The sequence below is a fragment of the Salmo salar genome, chromosome 01, assembly GCF_965601325.2.
Source record: "Salmo salar chromosome 01, fSalSal1, whole genome shotgun sequence".
Taxonomy (NCBI): Eukaryota; Metazoa; Chordata; class Actinopteri; order Salmoniformes; family Salmonidae; genus Salmo; species Salmo salar.
The window spans coordinates 141,065,575-141,090,705 of NC_138291.1; the positions used below are offsets into that span (position 1 = coordinate 141,065,575).

A 25,131-nucleotide genomic window follows, 5' to 3' on the forward strand; every position below is an offset into this window, starting at 1 on the left:
GAAGCTTCTGAAATAAGAATATGTGTTCTTCTAGAGGAGATTGGTGCTGGTGCTGCCATAATAGAGAGAGGGGAAGAAAAGGGAAGAGAGGGAGGGAGAGAGAGAGATCAGTATGTAGCCACTAATAACTGGGTGTGTGAGTCTATTTCCAGGCGAGGATTAATGAACAATCACATATGATGGGTAATTAAAGGGAAGGAGTATGAGGAGCCCTGTGCTATGTGTGTGTGCGTCTGTGCGTGCGTATGTGCGCCTGTGTGTTTTTGGTTTTACAATCCTTGTGGGGACCAGAACCCATTCTGTGAGCTTGTGTGGCCTACCACTTCGCGGCTGAGCCGTTGTTGCTCCTTGATGTTTCTACTTCACAAAACACAAATTTGAAGGGGTGTCCACATAATTTTGTATATATAGTGTATGTGACTATCAGTGTTGTGGTCTAGCTTTAGGGTATATATATAAACTTAATTAGGTCTATAATCAACAGCCAAGCCTCACAATTTCACACATTTTGCTGTTTTTAAAGGCTTTACACTTTTTCTGTTATACCAGCCTCTGATATTATTTATAATTTATTTAGGGTTGTTTACACTTTTCCAAATTGTCAGAAAAATTATATTTCTAATAATAATAATAATAATAATGATAATAACCTTGTTTTTCCTTGATCTCCTTCTTATTGTTATTATTATGATGATCATCTTTATTATAATAAGCAATGTCATTATCATTAGTAGGCTTTGTATAGCAGCCTTATATAACCACCATCAAGCTGTAAGCCTAAGAGCACATCCTGTTTAGTCTTAATGCTGTAACTTACTTAAGCCTACAGTGTATTTCAATAGTTATATAGGCTACTGTATCAATCAATCATTCATTTGTTCATGTCATCACACAGCATAGAAGGCAGTCATGATTTGAAATGCAATCAAGCATTTAAGTTTTAAAATAAAATAACAACGCAGCCATTGAATAAATAACAAACCATTCCATTTCTGAAATTGCGTTCACGTTTTTGCTGTAATGAAGGCTTTACAAATTTTTTTTACAACAGAATCTCTGGGAAGCGTATCATTTATTTAGTGTTGTTTACATTGTTCCAAACGGTCCGAAAAATGATATTGAAATCTAACAGCACCTGTTTGGCACACATAATATGCAAGCAGGGCTTGCTCCTTACCTTAATTTTCTTGATCTCCGTTATTTTCCACACCGAGTCAAATTTATTCCCCACATCTGACTTCCCCTTTAACTCCTGAGCAATTAGTAAACATTCCCCCGTTTTGAGTTGATCCATTTTGCTGTCATGCGTTACGGTGTTCTGAGTTTGCTATGACCAATTTATTGATGTGATTGTGCTATACATCAGGCCCTATTGGTCGCATGCATTTGATGCATACACGTGTCACGTAAAGAGGGCAGGGGTTGAAATGAGGGATTTCGGTAACATAAGTTTTCAGTCAGAAAGGGCTGTAATTATGTTGCAGCTTCAGCAACACGGACAGAGGGCTGTTGATGTTCTGTGGTGGTCGCTGCAGCAGGGAGGGAGGGAGGGAGGGAGAGAGGGAGGGAGGGAGGGAGGGGAGAGAGAGAGGGAGAGAGGGAGGGAGGGAGGGAGGGAGAGAGAGAGAGGGAGAGAGGGAGGGAGGGAGGGAGAGAGGGAGGGAGGGAGGGAGAGAGAGAGGGAGAGAGGGAGGGAGGGAGGGGAGAGAGAGAGAGAGAGAGAGAGAGAGAGAGGGTTGTGCTCGTCACTCAGTTTTTAACAAAGCAAGTCTGAGGCCCGGCACAATCAAATCAATTGCGGTCGGACTCCCTCTAGTCATTTGTTTGTCTTAATTATTTCATCAAACAGTTCCCTTAAAGCATCAGACATGCTCAGTGCATATAGTTTATTTGGTTAAAACACATACGTAGGATATGGAAAAATACAAGTTTAAAAAGAACAGGCGACTCTTGGTCGACTCTTATTTTTTTTAGTCGGGGACAGTCCTAGGATCAATCTAAAGTCAAAGACACCATTCTATCTCCTACCCTGGTGATATAGATCACCACTGTCCCCTCAGGGGCTAACACACACTCTTCAGCCCATTTGCGTCAGATCAGAGGAATCCGCTGTTGGTACCTGATAATTATTGCAAATATGCAGGTCTCTACACACAGACACACACACGGCTGTGGAGACATTTTCAACGTTTGTACTTGGCGATATTTAGAATGTGTAGTTCAGCCACACGAAAGTCTGGAATAGACAGCAGGAAGAGCGAGAGAGCAGGGGGAGAGTGGGAGAGAGATGTGGGGGGGGGGGGGGGGGGGGCAGGCAGGTTGTGGGTTGAGGTCCTGATGTTTTGGCTCGGAGATAGACATGGGTGATTAAGAGAGGATAGAGAGAGAGAGATAAATGGTGTGAGGGAGAAAGAAATAGAGGTGGGGGGAAGAGGGGGTGGGTGTCGAGAGAGACACCACCGCTAGTGACATAAGGATCATATATGGCCAAATAACACAGAATAAATAATGTATTACAAAATAGTACTTCTATTTGGACTTTGGAGTAACCACTACTCTAGGAAAGGGATCATTTAATGTGTCCATGCTTTTTGCCATGGTTGTATGAAATAGTTAATATCTTGCTACTGCACATGCTTGCACCCACACACACACACCTCCAGTATATTACTGTCTGACAGTCGTATGGGGGGTATAAGTCGCCCATCTTTATGTTTCCTTGGGGAACATCTGAAGGTCACGTTTGGCTAGCTAACACAACACATGCTTACATGAACATCCCCCACACACACACACACACACACACACACACACACACACACACACACACGCAAGCATTTCGCTTTACCCGCTATAACATCTGCTAAAATGTGTATGTGACATATACAATTTGATTTGACACACACACACACACACACACACACACACACACACACACACACACACACACACACACCACACACACACACACACACACACCACTTTCTTTAATTTCACAGTAGCAACAGAAAGTGTCAGAGAAAATCCAAGACTGTAGTAGTAGTCATGCATATTGGTGTAATGTGTCTGCACTAGTTTTTGTCTTCCCGTTTAACAGCTACTAGTTAGGGCCATTTTTTATTTCGTTAACGGATCACATCAGATACATCCATCTCCTCCAACATCGTCTGAAAAAAAAAGAGATTCAAGCTTCTCTTGAATCTCTTAATAATTAATTGATCGAAAAGTAATATCTGAATTTGAGATAAAGTGCGGCATTGACCATATCTGATCGAAAAAATGCAGAACGTTCAATCCAATAATGCTTTGAGTTCTGTCTAATTCCGCTCTCTTTCTCTATCCCCCCTCTTTCTGCTCCTCTCTCTCTCTCTCTCTCTCTCTCTCTCTCTCTCTCTCTCCACACCCACCATATAGCCAGTTGGTGGCACATATGGAGATGGCACTGAGAGTTGCCAGGCTAGATTCCAGGCTAGACTGGGGTTTCTGCCAAACAGATGAGCCTCTGTGATTGTGTTTACTGTTTGGGAGTATTTGGAGTGTTTGGGGAAGAGGTACCGTCGAATGTGTTTTGTTTGCTTTGGGTTATTACGAGTTTGACTGTCTGTCTGCCTGTCTATCTGTCTGTCTGCTGAGATCTGTTTACTAGCTGATAAACACACACACACACACATAATAGTATGACATTAACTAACACAGCTTGTCTCTGTACTCTGTGGGTCTGTTCAGTCTGTGGACCTTTGTACTACCCTGTCCTCTCCTCTCAACCCTCAGGGTGTCTAATCTCATTCTTCCATTCCATCAGGTATCTTTTCTCCTGTTCAGTTACAGTGTGGTGGTGAAACATGTTTTTCCCCAATACATGTTCCCCCATACATGTTCTCCCACCTAGTTGAAATCCTGGAGATCTGTTCAAGTTAATTGAAGATATGTCGCGCCCCCCCCCCCCCACACACACACACACACACACACACACACACACACACACACACACACACACACACACACACACACACACACACACACACACACACACACACACACACACACACACACACACTCAAAAGCACTAGTACCTAGAATCAGGCACTCCCAGTCAAGCTGTTGTAGTGCTCACTACAGCCAACACACCTCAGAACTGCTAAAGACACCTTGGCAGAGACGGATTTGGTGGCTCGAGATGTGTGCAACAAATTTTCATTCTAACATGACTTTTTCATTCTAATGTGTGTGTGTGCGCACCCGCGTGCGCCTTGTGGTGTGTGTGTTTTTGTTCTTGGAAAAGCTCCATGCAGTTAACCGTATTCATGAAAGAACTATGAGGTTGGCACCAGCCACAAGCATAAACAAATATCACACACACACACTGCATTATTGATTAGGCTGGGCAGCCAGGTCGCTAAAGATCCAAGGCGAAATTCAACGTCTGTCCAGGTACCCACGACGTCGGGAGATTACCTAAAAACCGGCCACAACGGTGAGTGCTATTACCCCCATGTAGGCCTGTGGTTTGCTAGAGCTCTGTGGATGGGGACAACGGATGGGCATAAGCTGCGAGTTCCAGCGCCGAGGGTCGCTTGTCAATCCCACTCATAGGCACTGTTTTATTTTACCCTATCCCAAACCTTAACCCTTACCTTAACCATTCTGAATTAATGCCTAAACGTAACTTTCGAAATGTGACGTTTATGGACAAACGTTGGATTCTGAAGTGAGACTGTGAGAGTTTGTTGGACAGAAATTTAAGATCAACCCCCAGTCGTCCATAGCTGTGTGTGTGTGCGTGAGTGTGAGAGAGAGAGATTGGCAGCAGAGAGAGGCCAGGTTTCTCTCTCTCTCCCTACCAGCTGTTGTCTAACTAGTGTACCCCCTCCCCAATACACAGGGGCTACAGTTCTGTCAGCTCAATGGAATACACCACTACACCTGTCATTATGAACTAGCTATTGGGTTATTACGAGTTTGTCTGTCTGTCTGTCAGTCTCTCTGTCTGTCTGCTAGGATCTGGCTACTAGCTCGCTCACACGTGTGTGTGTGTGTGTGTGTGTGTGTGTGTGTGTGTGTGTGTGTGTGTGTGTGTGTGTGTGTGTGTGTGTGTGTGTGTGTGTGTGTGTGTGCGTGCGTGTGTGTGTGCGTGCGTGCCTGCGTGCGTGCGTGCGTGCCTGCGTGCGTGTGTGTGTGTGTGTGTCACTCTGTGTTGGTCTTCACCTCCCGGCACTCTCCACAAATTCATCTATGCCCCCCCCCCACCCCCCCCCCCCCCAATACACACATGGGCTCCAGTTCTGTCAGCCCAACGGAATACACCACCACACCTGTCATTATAAAACGGAAAAGTGGTGTGTGCATTTGTATTCACCACCTTTGCTATGAAGCCCCTAAAGATTAGATTGCACACAGGTGGACTTTATTTAAGTGTCACATGATCTCAGTATATATACACTTGTTCTGAAAGGCCCCAGAGTCTGCAACACCACTAAGCAAGGGGCACCACCAAGCAAGTGGCACCATGAAGACCAAGGTGCTCTCCAAACAGGTCAGGGACAAGTTGTGGAGATGTACAGATCAGGGTTGGGTTATAAAAAAATATCTGAAACTTTGAACATCCCACGGAGCACCATTAAACCATTATTAAAAAATGGAAAGAATATGGCACCACAATAAACCTGCCAATAGAGGGCCGCCCACCAAAACTCACGGACCAAGCAAGGAGGGTATTAATCAGAGAGGCAACAAAGAGACCAAAGATAACCCTGAAGGAGCTGCAAAGCTCCACAGCGGAGATTGGAGTATCTGTCCATAGGACCACTTTAAGCCATACACTCCACAGAGCTGGGCTTTACGGAAGAGTGGACAGAAAAAAAGCCATTGCTTAAAGAGAAAAAAAAGCAAACTCGTTTGGTGTTCGCCAAAAGGCATGTGGGAGACTCCCCAAACATATGGAAGAAGGTACTCTGGTCAGATGAGACTAAAATTGAGCTTTTTGGCCATCAAAGAAAATGCTATGTCTGGCACAAACCCAACACCTCTCATCACCCCGAGAACACTATCCCCACAGTGAAGTATGGTGGTGGCAGCATCATGCTGTGGGGATGTTTTCCATCGACAGGGACTGGGAAACTGGTCAGAAACGAAGGAATGATGGATGGCGCTAAATACAGGGAAATTCTTGAGGGATACCTGTTTCAGTCTTCCAGAAATTTGAGACTGGGATGGAGGTTCACCTTCCAGCAGGACAATGACCGTAAGCATACTGCTAAAGCAACACTCAAGTGGTTTAAGGGGAAACATTTAAATGTCTTGGAATGGCCTAGTCAAAGCCCAGACCTTAATCCAATTGACAATCTGTGGTATGACTTAAATATTGCTGTACACCAGCGGAACCCATCCAACTTGAAGGAGCTGGAGCAGTTTTGCCTTGAAGAATGGCCAAAAATCCCAGTGGCTAGATGTGCCAAGCTTATAGAGACATACCCCAAGAGACTTGCAGCTGTAATTTCTGCAAAAGGTGGCTCTACAAAGTATTTACTTTGGGGAGGTGAATAGTTATGCACACTCAAGTTTTCAGTTTCTTTGTCTTATTTCTTATTTGTTTCACAAGAAAAAATATTTTGCGTCTTCAAAGTGGTGGGCATGTTGTGTAAATCAAATGATACAAACCCCCCAAAAATAAATTTTAATTCCAGGTTGTAAGCCAACAAATTAGTAAAAATGCCAAGGGGGTGAATACTTTCGCAAGCCACTGTACTTGTAGAATAAAGTACTGTACATGTACTGGTTCTATATTGTCCTCTCTCCTCTTCCCTCTCATCCTGTCTTATTCTCTCCTCTCATCCTGTCTTATCCTCCCCTCTCATCCTGTCTTATCCTCTCCTCTAATCCTGTCTTATCCTCACCTCTCATCCTGTCTTATCCTCTCCCCTCTCATCGTGTCTTATCCTCTCCTCTACCCTCTCATCCTGTCTTATCCTCTCCCCTCTCATCCTGTCTTATCCTCTCCTTTCCCCTCTCATCCTGTCTTATCCTCTCCCCTCTCATCCTGTCTTATCCTCTCCCCCTGTCCTTTGTAATGTGATAAGGTTGCTTTAGGGATTTCTCTTCCATCAAACACTGTTTTATTTCATATATCTATCAAGAGAGAGGGAGACAGCCAGCCAGTCACCTTTTTCTGTTACCACTTACACCACCATTACATCACACACACATAGTCACAATCCCCAGTCTTGATCTTCTGCTCTGTGTGTTCCTCTGAGTCATCAGTCTTTCATCCTCTGTTTGGACCGTGTACCTACACACACACCCTGCGAGTGTGTACATCACTACAAGCAACCATGACACCATTAATAGTTCAACATCACTGGTACACACTCTCTGAAGACTTGCCAAGATGGTGTGTGTGTGTGTGTGTGTGTGTGTGTGTGTGTGTGTGTGTGTGTGTGTGTGTGTGTGTGTGTGTGTGTGTGTGTGTGTGTGTGTGTGTGTGTGTGTGTGTGTGTTTGATTGGTGGAGGAGTGGAAAGTGGGGTGTGAAATACACTGCTGGAGGAGAGAGCAAGAACGAGCGCAAGAGAGAGCGAGAAGGAACCTGAGTGATCTGCAGTGAGGCAAGTTATTTTGTCTCTGTCAGTGCAGTATCTGACTGTCACAGTAATACACTACATATACAAAAGTATGTGGACACCCCTTCATATTAGTGGATGCGCCTATTTCAGCCGTTGCTGACAGGTGTATCAAATCGAGCACACAGCCATGCAACCTCCATAGACAAACATTGGCAGTTGAATTGCCTTACTGAAAAGCTCAGTGACTTTCAACGTAGCACCATCATAGGGTGCCAACTTTCCAACAAGTCAGTTGTAAAATGTCTGCCCTGCTAGAGCTGCCCCGGTCAACTGTAAGTGCTGTTATTGTGAAGTGGAAACGTCTAGGAGCAACAAGGAGCAAAATTGTCTATCCACGGTTGCAACACTCACTACCGAGTTCCTAATTGCCTCTAGAAGCAACGTCAGCACAATAACTGTTTGTTGGGAGCTTCATGAAATGGATTTCCATGGCCAAGCAGCCGCATACAAGCCTAAGATCACCATGCGCAATGCCAAGCTTCGGGTGGAGTGGTGTAAAGCTCGCCGCCATTGGACTCTGGAGCAGTGAAACACTTTCTCTGGAGTGATGAATCACACTTCACCATCTGGAAGTCCGATGGACGAATCTGGGTTTGGCGATGCCAGGAGAACGCTACCTGCCCCAATGCATAGTGTCAACTGTAAAGTTTGGTGGAGGAAGAATAATGGTCTGGGGCTGTTTATCATGGTTCGGGCTGGGGCCCTTAGTTCCAGTGATAGGAAATCTTAACGCTACAGCATACAATGACATTCTAGACAATTTTGTTCCTGTTTCAGCATGAAAATCCCCCCGTGCACAAAGCGAGGTCCATACAGAAATGGTTTGTTGAGATCGGTGTGGAAGAACTTGACTGGCCTGCACAGAGCCCTGACCTCAATCCCATCGAACACTTTTGGGATGAATTGGAACACCGACTGCGAGCCAGGCCTAATCACCCAACATCAGTGACCAACTTCACTAATGCTTTTGTGGCTGTCCCCACAGCAATGTTCCAACATCTACGGATTACCAGGACGTGTGCTCCGAGCATGTGCTGACCAACTGGCAGGCATCTTCACAGACATTTTCAACATGTCCCTGATTGAGTCTGTAATACCAACATGTTTCAAGCAGACCACCAAAGTCCCTGTGCCCAACAACACAAAGGCAACATGCCTAAATTATGTCCGTAGCCCTGAAGTGCGTTGAAAGGCTGGTAATGGCTCACATCAACTCCCTTATCCCAGAAACCCTAGACCCACTCCAATTTGCATACCGCCCAAACAGATCCACAGATGATGCAATCTCTATTGCACTCCACACTGCCCTTTCCCACCTGGACAAAAGGAACACCTGCGTGAGAATGCTATTCATTGACTACAGCTCAGTGTTCAACACAATAGTACCCTCAAAGCTCATCACTAAGCTAAGGATCCTGGGACTAAACACCTCCCTCTGCAACTGGATCCTGGACTTCCTGACGGGCTGCCGCCCCCCGGTTGGTGAGGGTAGGTACCAACACATCTGCCCCGCTGATCCTCAACACTGGAGCCCCTCAGGAGTGCGTGCTCAGTCCCCTCCTGTACTCCCTGTTCACCCACGACTGCGTGGTCAGGCACGACTCCAACACCATCATTAAGTTTGCAGACGACACAACAGTGGTAGGCCTGATCACCGACAATGACGAGACAGGCTACAGGGAGGAGGTCAGAGACCTGGCCGGGTGGTGCCAGAATAACAACCTATCCCGCAACGTAACCAAGACTAAGGAGATGATTGTGGGCTACAGAAAAAGGAGGACCGAGCACGCCCCCATTCTCATCGACGGGGCTACAGTGGAGCAGGTTGAGAGCTTTAAGTTCCTTGGTGTCCACATCACCAACAAACTAGAATGATCCAAACACACCAAGACAGTCGTAAAGAGGGCACGACAAAGCCTATTCCCCCCTCAGGAAACTAAAAAGATTTGGCATGGGTCCTCAGATCCTCAAAAGGTTCTACAGCTGCAACATCGAGAGCATCTTAACTGTTTGCCTCACTGCCTGGTACGGCAACTGCGGCCTCCGTCCGCAAGGCACTACAGAGGGCACTGCGTACGGCCCAGTACATCACTGGGGCTAAGCTGCCTGCCATCCAGGACCTCTACACCAGGCGGTGTCAGAGGAAGGCCCTAAAAATTGTCAAAGACCCCACCCACCCCAGTCATAGACTGTTCTATCTACTACCGCATGGCAAGCGGTACCGGAGCTCCAAGTCCAGGACCAAAAGGCCCCCAAGCCATAAGACTCCTGAACAGGTAATCAAATGGCTACCCGGACTATTTGCATTGCGCCCCCCCAACCCCTCTTTACACTGCGGCTACTCTCTGTTTACCATATATACATAGTCACTTTAACTATACATTCATGTACATATTACCTCAATTAGCCTGACTAACCGGTGAACCCGCACATTGGCTACCCGGACTATCTGCATTGTGTCCCGCCACCCACCACCCGCCAAACCCTCTTTTACTCTACTGCTACTCTCTGTTGATCATATATGCATAGTCACTTTAACCATACCTACATGTACATACTACCTCGATTAGTCCGACGAACCGGTGTCTGTATATAGCCTCGCTACTGTTATTATTAGTCTTTTTACTGTTGTTTTTTATTTCCTTACTTATCTATTGTTCACCTAATACCTATTTTTTACTTAAAAATTGCTCTGTTGGTTACGGCCTGTAAGTAAGCATTTCACTCAAAGGTCTACACCTGTTGTATTCGGCGCATGTGACAAATACACTTTGATTTGATCTAGTAGAAAGCCTTCACAGAAGAGTTGATGCTGTTAGAGCAGCAAGGGGGGGGGACCAACTCCATATTAATGCCCATGATTTTGGAATGAGATGTTCGACGAGCAGGTGTCCACATACTCTTGGTCATGTAGTGTACCTGTCATGATGGCGTGTGTGTTTGAACTCTACAGTAGCCTAGCTGGTATATGATGTTGCTAAGTGCCAGCACATTCTCTATTTTGCGTCCACGTCTACATGCTAACCTCTTTCTATGTCCCCCTCATTCTCCCTCTCTTTTTGGGCTGTCATGTTCTGTCCGTCCCAACCAGGGCTTTTCTTCACGCGCTGACAGCTCCTATCAGACCACAGCTCTACACCACGTGTGTGTGTGTGTGTGTGTGTGTGTGTGTGTGTGTGTGTGTGTGTGTGTGTGTGTGAAGGTACCACGTGGTTGATAGAACAGGACTAGGAGAGGAAAGGGGGATAGAGGGATTGTGTCTGTCAGCGCAGGGGTTGGCCGATCAGGCTGTTTGAAAAGGGAGCTGAGGATAATATTATGACACTATTGCTGGGGATCAAGGCAGTTAGCCAGGCCCATATTGTATGTGAGAGAGGATGTGTGTTGCGTGTATTGTATGTGAGAGAGGATGTGTGTTGCTTGTGAGTGTGTGATGGTTGACATGGTGCTAGGAGCCCATAGGGTATAATGAAAGCTGTTAGTTAATGTGTGTCACCGATCTCAGATACAGAGCCACTATCCGCAGACAGCAGATCACACACACATGCGACAACGCATGCACACACACACACACACACACACTATACGACAAGAGACACAACAAGTCATCCGTGTGTTTCTAAGAATAACAGCTGCTTGTCTTTCCCTCTGGCCCTTTTGAATGGCTCCCCCTCCTCCCCCATTATGAAGATGGATTGTTCTGATCCAATGCCAAAACCACCTCAACCCCCTCTGGGCTCTACCAAACGGACACTAAGGGGGTTGAAAAGTCAAATCTAATGACCTTGCAGGACAGATAAGGTTAAACTGATGATTCACTATTCACAACTGTTGGGCGTTGGGAATGTGGCCTGTCTGTGTGGTTTTTTTTTGTTTTACTGTACTTATGACCAGAAGTCCTCACAAGAATAGTAAACCAAGGAGAATTCGAGGACAGTTGGCCTAACCAACCCCTAGTTTCTTCCCCCACTTATAGAGTTGACTGGGTCAGGGTAAGCAATAGGCTAATACAAATTATGTTCTCTTAGTTCTACACACACACACGCGCGCTGTTTCCTGTTCAATTAAAAGGGGCAATCTGGAATTCTCAAAACCAATACGTTTTGGGGTTAACCAGCTGAGGGATGGGGCTGGAGGAATGTAACCCCTTTAATGACAGGGCTATGGATGCAAGGACTGAACATCCATGATATCAAAATGATAGTTTTAACCATGTTTAGAAGATATACAGTGTTTCTTTACAATTACATTGTTTACAAATAATAAAACAAGCTTATATTTTGGGGTCTGGTGGGGTAAACAGTTTGACTAAGCTCATGAGGCATTTGTTATATTCTTCAAGAACTGAGGTATTCATCCCAGAATACCCCTTTTAAATGTTTGCTACCTTTACAACTACCTTTACACTTTCAAAAATGCCCTTCTTGAAAGTGTAACATGTTTGTTACTGGTCTGTCGATTAAAATAAATATCTGTTTTGTTACTTATGCCATAATCTTTATTTGAAAGAATTTATTGCCCGGAAACAGTTGACATTGAAAGCTTTAATGATCTATCTTGTTAAAACAGATACTCAACTTTAAAATGTAAAAGTATTTTAAATGAACAATGTAACCAATGGCACTGCAGTAATCCTCTTCAAACGACATTTTCAATTCTTTCAGTAGAGAAACAAAACTCCAACAAATGGAAGTACAGTAGATATGTAACGGTTCACCAAACCACGGTTAGGTACGTTTTGTGGTCAGTTCGGTTTGGTTTTGGCACAATGGGAAAATGAAATGTCATTCACCATGTTCAGCATTCACAATGTTGCTTGCATTGTCTGTTGTTACCAGATTGTTATGTTGGGCCTCTCAAGTGTCCACTACGATGCTGCATTTGTAATCATGTGGAAGGTGGGCATTTACCAGTTGTGAAGTCTTAAATATCAGTTGGATGCATTCATGTGATTTGAACACATTGAGAAACGCATATTTGGCTAATGGCCAACAAACTGTGTCAACTGTAAACTAAAAGTACTAATACAATGCTTGTAAACAAATTATAGAGTGCAAAAACCACATTAGTACTGTAGATTGCCTTTTGTGTTTTGTTGTTGCATTTAACTGCCAAGAACGCTGTTATAGAGGCCATTTCTTTAGCAGGTGATGTCAAAATAAACTCAAATCAAATGTATTTGTCACATACACATGTTTAGCAGGTGTTAATGCAAGTGGAGCGAAATGCTTGTGCTTCTAGTTCTGACCATGCAGTAATATCTAACAAGTAATATAACCTAACAATTTCACAACTACCTTATACACACAAGTGTAAAGGAATGAATACGGATATGTACATAAAAATATATAAATGAGTGATGGCCGAACGGCATAGGCAAGATGCAGTAGATGGTATAGAGTACAGTATATACATATGAGATGAGTAATGTAGGCTATGAAAACATTATAAAGTGGCATTGTTTAAAGTGGCTAGTGCTACATTTAATTACATCAAGATGCAGTAGATGGTATAGTGTACAGTATATACATATGAGATGAGTAATGTAGGGTAAGTAAACATTATATATATAAAGTGGCTAGTGATAAATTGATTACATCAATTTTTCCATTATTAAAGTGGCTGTTGTTGAGTCAGTATGTTGGCAGCAGCCACTCAATGTTAGTGATGGCTGTTTAACAGTCTGATGGCCTTGAGATAGAAGCTGTTTTTCAGTCTCTCGGTCCCCGCTTTGATGCACCTGTACTGACCTCGCCTTCTGGATGATAGCTGGGTGAACAGGCAGTGGCTCGGGTGGTTGTTGTCCTTGATGATCTTTTTGGCCTTCCTGTGACATCGGGTGGTGTAGGTGTCCTGGAGGGCAGGTAGTTTGCACCCGGTGATGCGTTGTGCAGACCTCACTACCCTCTGGAGAGCCATGTGGGAGAAGTGGGTGCTTAGGATGATAGATGAGTTTCACACTATTAATTACCACTATTCAAGTGGATTTTTTCCCAGTGGTATGTGGTAAATTCCCACATGGTTACGAACGCACCATGACACTGCCTCCTTCAGTGCCAGGTGTGCATTTGGGATTCTCATAAAGGGGGTGTGTTTGTAGCATTGTCCATCTCCCACTCCGGGTTAATGTGATGGGCTGTCACTGTTAAGTAAGCGCAACACAGGGTGCATTGGCCAATTCATTGAAAACTTAGGCTTTGGTTTCCTTATATAGAGAGGGTACTACCTGTTTGCAGAAATGGGTGCAAGAGGGAAGTTCGTAAAGTGGCTCGAGCACGTTCACGAGGTACTGAAACCCCTTATTCTCAACCACCGAGAATAGGCGCACATCCGCTGCTTTAAACCAAAGAGGGTAAAACGTGTAAACATAGCCTACCTATCGCTCTTATCATTTGTTTGGCCCAGTCAGATCAGATGCCAAGGGCTGCTTCAATGCAGAGGGGAGATGTTGGATTGTTGTCTCTTTGCGTTTCCGTCTTGCTCCGGTATACTGGGGTGATGTCGGCCTTAATCTGTCAACATGTCTGAGGTGTTGGCAGATGCATAGGCTATTCTCGTTGAGCGTGGCGACATTCTGTTAACGTTTTATCCACAACTCTCTGTCCATCGCCGTTGTAATTTACTTGGAAGCCAAAATGTCTCCAAACTGGAGATTTAAACGATTATTAAGGATCCTCCAATTCTGGTTTATTGACCCCACAGAACTGGTTCCCGGCTGCGCCTCACAAAAGGACAGTTTGAAATGCGGCAATTAAGATTGAACATTTTTGTTACAATGTGTGCATTGTCTCTAGTTGTTTTAATGGAATAGCCTGAAATGTTTTTTTGTTTTGTTTCAGCTTACATTTACTCAAGAGGCATAGGCCTACAGCACAGTGTAGGCATAGCCTATAGGCAGTGGCGGTTCTAGCTTGTATGGTTCTCTTCAGCGCCCCCCATCCCAAAGATAATCATCACCATTCTGCACTAAAGCATTTTTATTCAGACATCTGGAACAACACAAATAAATAATCATGACATTTTAAAACGATATAAAAATATATACAATAATAAGACAAGTACCAAAGACAAATAGAAGCAAATTTGTGTTGATTTGGCACTCGAGCATCAATACATTACCCATCCCCCAACACTGTCAACCAAGAGTCAAGACTAAACCAATTCACCTTGGTGGTGTGCAGACTGGTTTTATATTATTCTTAACGATTTCGCACAAACCAGAAAAAAATTCAACAATATGTCTGTGAATTATGAATGAATTGTGGTTTATTTGGTAGCATTTTGTAGTGTGACTGATTTTACTAATTGCATTCGTACTGTACAAAATTAGAGGTGAGCTATTTGATAGATTCCCCTGCTCCTCCTACCTCAGGCTTCCAGTGGGGAAACCTGAGGTCAACCAACCCCAGCCCCAATCCTCATCTCGTACTTCTGAGTGGGAGACCTTCCCAGGCAGTAGCCTGCCTAGCTCACAAACTAGAATCAGGGCGCCCACTCCGACAAGGTTAATTGACCCACAGTCCCACACGGTGACATGATATCATTGACGTGACATGCGAATGAGCGATACAAAACCGAATGCCATATTTTGGGGTGCGGGCGCCCCTTGCCGCCCCCGGCAAGATGCCACCCTGGGCGGCTGCCCATGTCGCCTATACTTAAATCCGCCACTGCCTATAGGCCTTGTGCTTTCATTTTGTAAATATTGTTTTTTTATGTATTCATTCATGTTCACAGTGTGGACCAAACCGAGGTCCAACCTTTCAGTACGAATTCATGTACCGTTACACCCCTAAAGTACACTCTCTTATTTGGCATGGTTTATAGAAACCTCCATTGGTAGAATATCCAGCGAATCCTTGTTCAACAAACCGACATAGAAGTATGGATACACCTGTTCTGTAAATGTTTGGTTAAAGGTCTGGAGGTGATGTGGTTACCATCGTAGAAGGACACATCTCCTTTGTCCCAGTCCAGTGGAACCCTGTTCTTATCTGGCTTCTCTTCCATTCTCATTGGTTCACCTTCCATCACTCCTACAGACAAAATGTTATCCCCATAGTTGTCTCCATGGCTACCAACCCCACCCCTACCAACCACTCTTCCCAGTACCCTTCATTGTAATAACACCCCCGATCTCCCAGCTGTGAATCCTTGAGGTTAATCCCTCTGAGCCCAGGACGTCTCTGATAAACAACCTCTCTGGGTTGTGTGGAAGACTCTCTTCATCCTCTGCAAGGGTTAGGTCTTGTAGCTTTGCGGGAATGCAGTGTCATCACCCAACTGCTTCTTTTCCACTTCCCTGATTCTGTTGGACAGCGATGACATCACTTTACTAATCTCTTCCAATTTCTCGTTCATCCTTTTACTCTTCTTCTGCTCTTCCTCCCTCAGCTTGGTTATCCTCTCTGCCTCTCCTTTTCTCAGGAAGAGATGCAGCCTCTCAAATGTATCTTTTATCGTTGTTTTCTGGGCCTGTGCCCCGATGTGAGATGTCATTTTTTCCCAGCAGGGTTTTGTCTTGTCAACGACAGCCGTTTTATCCTGTAGGCTCGTTTAGTGTGAGGACAGACGCTGGGAGACAAGAAGCAAGTACAGGGAGTGAAGATAAAATGGATAAACGGACATGAAACAAAACAAGAAAAGCGTCTGGACAGGAGGAACAAAATGACATTAATGCTGACACGGGGAATAAACTGAGGAATAGACAGATATAGGGGAGGCAATCAATAAGTGATGAAGCGCTGATCCGCGTAACGATGGTGACAGGTGTGCGTAATGATGGGCCGCCTGGCGCCCTCGAGCGCCATAGAGGGGGAGCGGGGGCAGGCGTGACAGTTAGTGATGTTCTGAGCTCCTCCCTCTGGGTAGCAGCCTTCTTCACAGAGCAGAAACTGTGGCCTGCATGCTCAGACACACACTCCACACACAACATACACACACACTACAGGTAGAACAGGCCCAGCTTCTGGATATGGCGGCCGCACACAGTGTGTAGGCCCTTGAAGTGTGTTTGGGGTGTTGGAGCTTGTGGGGGTTTTCCATGAGATTTGTCCTATGTAGCCTCCGCTTTGACCCTCTTTTTGGGCTGCTTCTCCCTCCAAAGGGTCTCACAGGCGTTCCTCCTCAGGGCTGGCAGGGGGCTGGACCTCGGGAAATGTGTTTCTGGAGATGGGGCAGACCTTGGTCCCTCCCTGCATCCAGGTGGCCTCCAGGCAGGTCCTGCAGAAGCTGTGGCTGCAGTAGAGGGGACAGCAGATGGGACATGACAGGTCGTCCTCCAGGGGAGAGAGACAGGCTGCCATCCTCTCTGGACAACTGGAGCCAGAATGACCGAGGTTTTTAGAGCATTGAGAAAGAGCCTGTGTCAATGAATGTGTCTCGCCCTCTGTGTGCAAGAGTGTTTGAGAGACTCAAGACTGTGTTTGAGGACAGTTACATGCTTCAGGGCGGTTACATGCACACAATAGTGTGATTACTGTGAATAATCAGATTAATGCAATAGTTTGATTTAAAACTAATACTAATAAATACGAATAATATCACTTCCCCTAATAATCCAGTATATATGGATTCATTTGATGATCGGACTATCTAAGGGAAGTGATGCCACGAGATCCCGCAATTGTTATTTGTTGTCAACTCCTGTGCTCCCCTAGTAAACAATTGCTAACAAGGATAGCTACTTGTTAGCTAGCTAGCTAGGATACTGGAAGTTAGCAGAGATCTTTTAAAAAACATGAGTGTTTCGTTGTTTTTCGTGGTTTTATTACAACTATTACAAAACGCGCTAAATCAAACTTTATTAGTCTCAACGTTGGCGAAAAGCAGAAGACGCCATCATTCCCTCATACAGCAGAGGTATCTTCCTTTGTTATCATGGTTGGAGAGGTACCATTCTTGCCACCCCAGACCACTCGTTGGTGTTGGATGCGAGTTCGCAGTGAGGATTGGCGTGAGAGAGTGGCCCTCATAGAATATACTGATGCAGAATGGAGAGAACTTTCGCATGCCCTGAAGATCCTTTCAGAAGCTATGCGGCATGATGGAGAGAAGCCTGCGCCCCAATGATATTACTGTTCGTGCGGCTGCGCCACTTGATATGCGAGTGTCGATTGCCTGTTACAAACTGGGAAGCTGTGGGGAATATTATGTTGTAGCCAATCAGTTTGCGGTAGACAAATCAACAGTAAAAAAGTTTGTGTGTATGTTCTGAGGCAATGGTGTCCTCGGTGATCCGAGATCTTATCAAACTCCCAACGCTGGAGGAGGCCTGCGCCATCGCACAGAGATTTGAGAGGGTGTACCACACTCCGCAAATCATCGGATGCGTGGACGGTGCACATATCCCTATCCTGCCACCTACTGACGGATACAGGGACTTTGTCAACCGCAAAGGCTGGCCTTCCAATGTTCTTCAAGGGATTGTTGATGATACCTATTGGTAAGGTTTACCCGTTTCAATGAATGTTAATTAAGTACTTTGAATGTCTAATCTATCTGTAATTAATATCTGTACATTTGTAGTCTGACACAGCATTTGGAATATCAGCTGCAAACTGCCTGGAAGTGCACATGATGCAAATGTAGTGAGACAATCGACTCTGTTTGAGAAGGCTCACCTACTCCCAAAGGTTGGTACACACACACACACAGTGTTCTACCTGCTTACCTAGCATTCCATGGTCATCATGCCTCCTCACGTTAATTGTAGCCAGAATGGCTAAATTGAGACACACACACACTGTACTTCTGTGCTGCCTACCTGTTTACTTACCTTAATATCTTATCCACCTTCTTGATAATGTGTAATGACTTACTATTGTCATCTTACCTTCAGGGTGAAGAACATACTGTACAGGGAGGCAGGTGAACTTTTTCGTTCTTGGCGACCTGGAGAGAGCCCTACCTCAACCTGGTGCACAAGCACAGAATGCACCCAACGCCAATGGTCATGCTGCAAGGCAAGCCCTGACAGAGTACATGGCAGCCAACTTCCCTCTCCGCAGGCGAGAAATGTTAAACAAATGACCTGAAATGTCAAAGACTAAATAGGACTTAGTAGTACTACAAGTCGGCCTACTACCACTACTGTATTGAGCCAAAGCAATCGTATCATAATATGTTGTGAAATGTTTTGTTGATGCAGATAAGCTAATAAATATTTGTTTAGAATTTTATTTTAAAGATGCACAAATGTTATCAAGTTGCACAAATGTTATCAAGCACAGCAATTTTGACTGCAACATATACTTTAATTAACTAAAAAATATATTTATTTGAAAGATTTTATATTTTCTAGGGCTATCTTCTGTATACCACCCCTACCTTGTCACAACACAGCTGATTGGCTCAAACCATTAAGAAGAAAAGAAAGTCCAGAAATGAACTTTTAACAAGGCACGCCTGTTAATTGAAATGCATTCCAGGTGACTACCTCATGAAGCTGGTTGAGAGAATGCCAAAAGTGTGCAAAGCTGTCATCAGGACAAAGGGTGGCTACTTTGAAGAATCTCAAATGTAATGTATATTTTGATTTGTTTAACACTTTTTTGGTTAATACATGATTCCATATGTGTTATTTCATAGTTTGATGTCTTCACTATTATTCTACAATGTAGAAAATAGTACAAATAAAGAAAAACCCTTGAATGAGTAAGTGTGTCCAATCTTTTGACTGGTACTGTAACTATACTTAGGTATTCACATCCACACCACTCCATGTGCGTCTATGCACCATATGAATCTTCAACGGTTCTCTAGCCTCCCAGAGACTATGGTACAGTGATCGCACATAGACAATTACCAGAAATGCCTATAGACCGCTACTTCCTATACATATAAAACAACACCCCGTGCTCAATAACACTCATGCTATTATTAGTAGTCCCAGACTACGATGGCCAGTGGTGGACAGAACCCCTAGATAACGTTATAGATAGAAATACTCAGCCCACACAGAACTGGTTGGGGTATCCATTCAATCATCTTTCTCACTGGAGCTAGTCCCATGACAGCTCTTATTCACTCTATTTAATAGCTACATTTCAATCTCTTATCAAATTTCAATCAGTTTATTATCCACATTTCAATCAGCTTATCATCAAATTACAATCTCTTATTATCCAAGTCTCAATCAGCTTATTATGCAAATGTCAATATTTTATTATCCAAATTTCAATCAGTTTAATCTGTCACATCTCATAATCACATAGCTTTCACATCCACATTCACGTAGTACTATTCCCAAACACACTCAGTAATCACCCTTATTACTTAATATGCATCTTCAACGATTCTTTGTCGCTACTTCCTATGCACCATATGTATCTTCACTATACATATAGAGTAGCACCTAGTGCACTTTATGATATTCTCTACCAGTGGCTGCAGACCATGTAGACACTTCTCTTATAAATGCCTACAGACAAATGCCTGACTGACAAATACCTCACAAGGCTTCCTCCCTCTAAGCTGAGACCTTGAAACTGAGATATATTTCGTTCTCAAAACAAGGTTCTGGGCGTACTGCCAAATTGCAGATACTGATAGTGAGGATTCCTGCCAGGCACATTCAAACAGCCACTTGCATGAACACAGAAATTGGTTATTAGAAAAACACAAAGATAAACATTTCCATCACACCAGTTCAACAGAAATAAACTTTTAGGGACTTGCTCGTGGACTTCAGAGCCATAGATAAACTGTCAACTATTAGCCCCTAAACTGAACTGAGCAACAACATGTTAGGAACTACATCTTGGAACTAACTCTTGGAAGTATTTTGTTTCTTCTTCGTCAGCTGGTTGGTCAAAGAAAGCTGTGCTTGAGGCAGGATTGGCATGCATTTGGTAGTTTTGGGGAGGTGTGTGGTATCCTTGATAGGGAGATGGGACAAACATTGGCTGGGGTGGTGGTGGTGGCTGGATGCTTCGGAAGCCTTCAAGCAACAGAGGCACCACCTGCTCTGTGGTATGTGCATTGGACTCCACAATCAAAGAGATGAGCCACTCCTCCCTCACCTGGCTCTGCACTATCTGCACCTCCAGCCATATGTTTTTTTTTGCTGCCATTCTCTCCAAAAAGGTCTGGTGTTGAGAAGACCAGTTAGCCATTGCCGAGTTACCTCTTCTTCTCTTTGACGTCACACTTGACACTGCAGAGAAATAGACCATATTAGTTTAAAAAAAATCTTATATGATTACAACCTATAATAAAATAATTTGCTGAAAAACATACCATGTGTATCTGGCTGTGATGTTGTTTTGGCAGGCCTCTCTGACTCCCGTCCTTGATCAATCACAGATTAATCGGAATCACCTGTTGAATCACCTGTTTCTCTGAAAGAAAGAACAACACCAAGATGGAAACTAACTTAACTAGCTAAGTAGGCTGCATAACAGCAGATAGTTTGCTTGCTATTGCCACCATTGCAGAAAATGTTTTCGTCATTAGCAAGTTAGCTAGGTAAGCTAGCTACTACCTGACTAGCCAGCAGCCTGTGCAAAACAAAAAACAGTGCTAACTTAGCTAGCTTGCTGCTAGCTGTCTTGATTGGTATGTTAGTTTGATAGCTACCTTTCTAAATTTAGCTACTAGCACTGTAACATGGCTTGCCACCATATACTATGGCCACCTCCATAGTATGTGTTGGCAATCCATCAGGGATAGTTAGCTGGGTGGCTTTAACGTTACTTTCCCTAGCCAACAGGTAGCTAAAGTGAGTTTCTATCAACCTGGCTAGCCTAATGAAGCTAGCTGGCATTGGCTGTATTTTAATGCCTAATGTTAAACAAGCTAGCTACATCAGAAACTACATTAGCTAGCTAACTTAGTCTATCATTTGCAAACCAACATACCTGAGGGTATTGATGGTGTCTCATCCGGCGGCACGTCCTCATTTACTTTTATTTTATTTAACCTTTATTTAACTTGGCAAGTCAGTTAAGAACAAATTATTATTTACAATGACGGCCTACCAAAAGGCAAATGGCCTACTGGGCAGATGGGGGCCGCGATTAAAAATAAATTAAATAAAAATATAGGACAAAACACACAAATCACATCACGACAAGAGAGACAACACAACACTACGTAAAGAGAGACCTAAGACAACAACATAGCATGGCAGCAACACATGACAACAACATGGTAGCAACACAACATGGCAGCAGCACAACATGGTAGGAGCACAAAACATGGTACAAACATTATTGGGCACAGACAACAGCACAAAGGGCAAGAAGGTAGAGACAACAATACATCACGCAAAGTAGCCACAACTGTCAGTAAGAGTGTCCATGATTGAGTCTCCGAATGAAGAAATTGAGATAAAACTGTCCAGTTTGAGTGTTTGTTACTGCTCGTTCCAGTCGCTAGCTGCAGCGAACGAGCGACCTAGGGATGTGTGTGCTTTGGGGACCTTTAACAGAATGTGACTGGCAGAACGGGTTTTGTATGTGGAGGATGAGGGCTGCAGCATATATCTCAGATAGGGGGGAGTGAGGCCTAAGAGAGTTTTATAAATAAGCATCAACCAATGGGTCTTGTGACAGGTATAGAGAGATGACCAGTTTACAGAAGAGTATACAGTGCAGTGATGTGTCCTATAAGGAGTATTGGTGGCAAATCTGATGGCCGAATGGTAAAGAATATCTAGCCGCTCGAGAGCACCCTTACCTGCCAATCTATAAATTACGTCTCTGTAATCTAGCATGGGTAGGATGGTCATCTGAATCAGGGTTAGTTTGGCAGCTGGGGTGAAAGAGGAGCGATTACGATAGAGGAAACAAAGTCTAGATTTAACTTTAGCCTGCAGCTTTGATATGTGCTGAGAGAAGGACAGTGTACCGTCTAGCCATACTCCCAAGTACTCGTATGAGGTGACTACCTCAAGCTCTAAACCCTCAGAGGTAGTAATCACACCTGCGGGGAGAGGGGCATTCTTCTTACCAAACCACATGACCTTTGTTTTGGAGGTGTTCAGAACAAGGTTAAGGGCAGAGAAAGCTTGTTGGACACTAAAAAATCTTTGTTGTAAAGCATTTTTACCACAACATCCGGGGAGGGGCCAGCTGAGTATAAGTCTGTATCATCTGCATATAAATGGATGAGAGAGTTTCCTACTGCCTGCGCTATGTTGTTGATGTAAATTGAGAAGAGCGTGGGGCTTAGGATCGAGCCTTGGGGTGCACCCTTGGTGACAGGCAGTGGCTGAGACAGCAGATATTCTGACAGTATACACTACACTCTTTGAGAGAGGTAGTTTGCAAACAAAGTCAAAGAGCCCTCAGTGACACCAATACTCCTTAGCCGGCCCACAAGAATGGAATGGTCTACCGTCTCAAAGCTTTGGCAAAGTCAATAAAAATAGCAGCACAACATTGCTTAGAATCAAGGGAAATGGTGACATCATTGAGGACCTTTAAGGTTGCAGTGACACATCCATAACCTGAGCGGAAACCAGATTGCATACCAGAGAGAATACTATAGACATCAAGAAAGCCAGTCAGTTGATTATTTACAAGTTTTTCCAACACTTTTGATAAACAGAAAACAGAAATAGGCCTATAACAGTTAGGATCAGCTTGTTCTTTCCCTTTAAATAAAGGACTTCAATGGTTTGATCCTCAAAGCCGATGTCTAACCCTTCTCTGTTGTTGACAGTGGTCGATGCCCCAACATCTCAGTGAACATTTCACTGGATTGGATTCACTGGTGTTCTTTTGCTTCTTAGCTTTGAAGAAACCCTGTTTTAATGACTTCCAATGAAAGCTAATTTGTTCCACTGTCCTGACGAAGCCTCTCATTTTAGCCGAGACTTTATTGAAGATGTCGCCCTTCCGGTGTTTACGCCCGTCTAAAAACGTAAGAATGTCCATTTCCTTTATGATATTTAACATGAACAGAATTTTGTTTTCGCTCCAAAAGTGTTGACTTTTGTCACTCGCCACCATATCCAAAGAACATCAACGCACGCGATCACTTCGTGCTGGAGTGGCGGGTTTAGTGTGACGAATCAATCACATTTGACACATGCGCAGATTAAAGACACTAGAGGAAATCCGATAAAGGTGTATACATGGTCTAATAATTTGAAAGATAGCTCAGAAAACCAGGGGTTTTAATCGGACTATGCTTACTTCGATTATGACCGTTCGCCGATTTAAGATAAACAGAGTAAGGTGTTTACATGACTAATGTCATACTCAGCCTACTGCCGTTGAATATTCAATTATTAGTGTGTATGTAAACATACTCTTTGAGTGGTGAAACTTAAACCTGACTCAAATGTAACTGTTAGGCAACGCTGGTCCCAACTTTGCCGAACAACTGTTCCCTCAAAGTTTGACTAGCTAGTTAGGTCTTTGGCATTGTTTGCTTATCAGGCCAAAAAATGTCATACATCAAATGGCTAGCTAGCTAATCCACGCTAGCTAGATAGCAAGTCCATGTTAGCTAGATACAGTGAGCAACTACAGTGAAGTTTGGGACAATGTGCACCAGACACAGGTGTGAGCGCTTTATGAATAAACTGTCTTGACAGATAAACCTAAGAATAGCACAACAAAAATGTTTTAAACAACTTGCCTTTTGGAAATTGACTCGGTAGCTCACCAAAACAGATTCGTCTTTCACATAAATGTGTGCATGTGAATGCAGGCAATAATATATCCATGCAACTGACAGCAATGTATTCTTTACCTCAAGGAAGTGGGGGCAGAAACAGGACAGCTTTTAAAAAGCATTGCAGAGCCTACAATTTGGAAACTCTCTCACATCATAAATTGTATGGCAGAGAGAGATCATTAGGAAGAAAAAAAGTGGCACCTAAGCATCCAGCCTGGTCTCAGAGCTTTTTCTATTATTCTGTATGTAAATCCAAGAATCTCCATTTATACTGAACAAAAATATAAACGCAACAATTTCAACAATTTTACTGAGTTACAGTTCATATAACAAAATCAGTCAATTTAAATAAATTCAATAGGCCCTAATCTATGGATTTCACATGACTGATCAGGGGCGCAGTCATGGGTGGGCCTGGGAGGCCATAGGCCCACCCACTTGAGAGTCAGGCCCACCCACTGGAGAGCCAGGCCCAGCCAATAAGAATTAGTTTTTCATTTTACATTTACATTTGAGTCATTTAGCAGACACTCTTATCCAGAGTGACTTACAGTAGTGAGTGCATACATTTTAGTTTCCCCACAAAAGGGCTTTATTACACACAGAAATTTCATCAGCTGTCCAGGTGGGTCTCTGGCAACAGCTCTGGTGGACATTCCTGCAGTCAGCATGTCAATTGCACGCTCCCTCAAAACTTGAGACATCTGTGGCATTGTGTTGTGTGACAAAACTGCACACTTTAGAGTGGCCTGTTATTGCCCCCAGCACAAGGTGCACCTGTATAATGATCATGCTGTTTAATCAGCTTCTTGATATGCCACACCTGTCAGTTGGATGGATTATCTTGGCAAAGGAGAAATGCTCACTAAAAGTAATGGAAACAT

At 43.9% G+C, this 25,131-nt stretch overlaps 1 protein-coding gene and 1 long non-coding RNA gene across 2 annotated transcripts in view; one reads left to right on the forward strand and one right to left on the reverse strand.

Annotated features, from left to right (window-relative positions):
• LOC106561151 (tetratricopeptide repeat protein 28) overlaps window positions 1-25,131 on the forward strand; it is an 85,106-nt gene that overhangs the window by 4,898 nt on the left and 55,077 nt on the right. The gene's annotated exons all lie outside the window — the stretch shown is intronic.
• LOC106562653 (uncharacterized) lies at window positions 19,235-24,942 on the reverse strand. Its single transcript, XR_001319079.3, has 3 exons — window positions 24,323-24,942; window positions 20,858-20,958; window positions 19,235-20,774 (listed from the first exon to the last, which is right to left on the reverse strand). It is a non-coding gene; the product is annotated as an uncharacterized LOC106562653 (long non-coding RNA).